General features: G+C 36.7%; 1 long non-coding RNA gene across 1 annotated transcript in view; it reads right to left on the reverse strand.

Annotated features, from left to right (window-relative positions):
- Positions 1 to 1,724: 1,724 nt before the first annotated feature.
- The window catches only part of LOC109960006 (uncharacterized), an 11,663-nt gene continuing 10,618 nt past the window's right edge, over positions 1,725 to 2,769 (reverse strand). The window contains exon 4 of the long non-coding RNA XR_002274928.1: positions 1,725 to 2,040. This is a non-coding gene — a long non-coding RNA (uncharacterized LOC109960006). The remainder of the gene's footprint in view (positions 2,041 to 2,769) is intronic.

Consider the following 2,769-nt stretch of genomic DNA (forward strand, 5'->3'; position numbering starts at 1 on the left):
AACAGAATGAAAATGCAACTCGGATCATAGGAATTAAAACCCTCAAAATGATTTACATAATTTTTCATTGTGGATTTTTATTTGTACTATTTGACATCAATATTTCTTTTTTTAAATTATCTTTACATGGCAGCTTATAGATTTTTTTCAAGCATCGTGGAGTATAACTGTTGTCTCAGGAATATTGACTGGGGTCTAATTTGGACAGACAAGCATTGCTGCCTTTGGGTATCAATCTAATTGCTGTGCTACTGTAGATAGTAGAGACGTAACAAAGATGAATCTGATATCAAGTCATTAACCTTGTTTTTCATGTCACATCACATCTGTCAATACACAAATGTCCACTGTCCTTCCCAGGGTAATCATACAACTGTTTTGCAACTCATTAGGTCAGTGTCCTTTCCTGTTCCCTCCTCAGCAGTAAGTACAAACTGACCTCAGAGCAGCTCCCAGTGCAGAGGAATTATTGTGATTGATTATACAGCAAAATGTTACTGTTGTACTTGTGGATTTGATTGATTTTTCTAAATTTCTTCCAGGTAAAATGTTTCCCCTTTGTCAAAGGAGGAATTTGGAGTTGAAGGTCACTCTAAAGTTTCATTGTACGTGTTACAATGACAGTAAAGGATTATCTTATCACTGCCAGACATTTGCTATATATGCAAATACAATATAATTAAGGATGTTTAGCTAATGATGTGGACATTTTTCAGGGGCAGTTTAATTCACACTTCATCTGTTATTATCTGATATTGTGTGATTTGATTACTCCTCTGCAAAGAGAATAAAAAAGCCACTTAATATTTATAACTGATTGAAAAAAAACAAAGCTCATTTTCTTAGTTATTTGCCAGTGATGAGCCTACCAGTTCCCATGAATTCTTCCTTTCTGGAAGCATGCTATCAGAGAGGGTTCAGCTGATGGAAACAGGCGCGGTCTTACTGTATTTGACGCTTCTTGTTCTAATAGTGCAGCTGGCGCCGGATCAGTAATCCTCCAGGCCATGGTGGAGTGCCAGCTGTGCTTTGGTCTGTTGTTTCATTTAAGAAGCTGGAGTCAAAAAGCTACAGTGATGTCACAGACCTGTTATACAAGAGTTAGAAAATCTTGTCACGAGTCAATGTAAAGGATGCGGGTGAGATTTAAAAACTGAATGAACATGTATGTACATCTTATCTTAAAGATTTCAAAATAAAATGACCATAATTGCATTGAGGCATCACTTAGGAAACATAACTCTTCACAACAAACAAGATATTTCATTGATGAAAATCATCCTATTCAAGAACTTCAGTGCATGGGGACAGAAAGTCACTGCAGCTCCAAATAGAGGCTGTCTGGATACACCAGATTTACAGGATTAAGGCTGGCGATCTTCTATTTTCTGTCATTTTCCACAAATACCATACAGCGACTAAACCCAACAATGAATTTCATGTACTCACCGTAATGTCTGTGAATCCAGAACCTGATTTAGCTTATTGTCTGTGCTGTAGACTTCCACTGTTGTCCAAAAAGTGTCAAAAACACACCAGGGAGCCACACCACTGCACAGGGTGACCCATTTCCTCCGCTCAAAGTACATGGGCTACATCTTCAATAAAAAAAAAAATAAATAAAATAAAAAAAAAACCCTCCCCAAAGACTAGTGATGGCCATCATCTTATGCAGTGAAGTAACAAACGCATCAATAAAAAAGAACAGAGAACCTGTATGTGGGACAGCATTTTATTCTTACTATTTGCATGTAGAAATACAGATTGTAATAGTGGACTTAAGGTGATTTATGGTAAATATGTTAAACTTCAACTGCTGCTTAAAAGTTTGTTAAACCTCCTGAAATGAATTCAGTCTGTACAGTCTGAGGCAGAAAACAAACAAACAAACAATGGGTCAATGTCCAACAGGCTGGTCTTGTTATTCCATATAGCTGCTTGATGTAGGTTAATGGAAGAAACCAAATTTATCTGTGACTCAACTTCTTCCAAGAACAATCTTATGTGTAGTCTTGTCCAGTGGACTTGAACCAAATAATGCTGCAGGGAGAAGAAAAGAGAAGAGGTGTAATGTAGGCGTGTCCAACTTTGCCTTGTTTAAAGTCATTTTCCAGCACAAATTGATTAAGCGATCAATAAAGTGAGACATTTGCATAGTGTTAGCCCACTAAATTTGCAGGTGGATTTGCATGATGGATTGAATGTTACCTTGCGAATGGTGACCTAAGATGTGGGTCCTACTATTGTCTTCCCCAAGAACAACATTTTGATTTCACAAGGGTTTAACTGTGCAACTTTCACAATGCCAGGTTATGGAAATTCTTCTCATTTGCTTTGCTGTTTTAGTTCTGAAATCTATCAGGAAGACTCCCTGACTTTGTGGAAAAGGGCTGAAGGACATCTAGAAAACAAAACCATGTATTGACACTTCTTAACATTTAAACAGACATAGTGGTCATACACTTTTCACTTTCTAATAAACCACAAGTCTGAAGTTATAAACCTGTGTTTGTCATTAAATTAGCCATTAAATCTTAAGATATATTGATTAGTCATTAATAAAGCCTCATGAGTTTCTCACCTATAAATCCATCAGTAAATGCTAGTCAGTCAGATACAGTAAAACATTAATGTTAAAGAATAAAGTGGTGAATGTTAAGTTGTTAACAAAAGGAATTCAGAAAACCAGAAAGCTAGTTAGTTGGAAGAGGATTTTATACGTGGCAACACAGAAGTTGTTCTTCATGGCTTACAACTCATCTGTGAAGC

This window comes from Monopterus albus, unplaced genomic scaffold, assembly GCF_001952655.1.
Source record: "Monopterus albus unplaced genomic scaffold, M_albus_1.0 scaffold42.1, whole genome shotgun sequence".
NCBI lineage: Eukaryota > Metazoa > Chordata > Actinopteri > Synbranchiformes > Synbranchidae > Monopterus > Monopterus albus.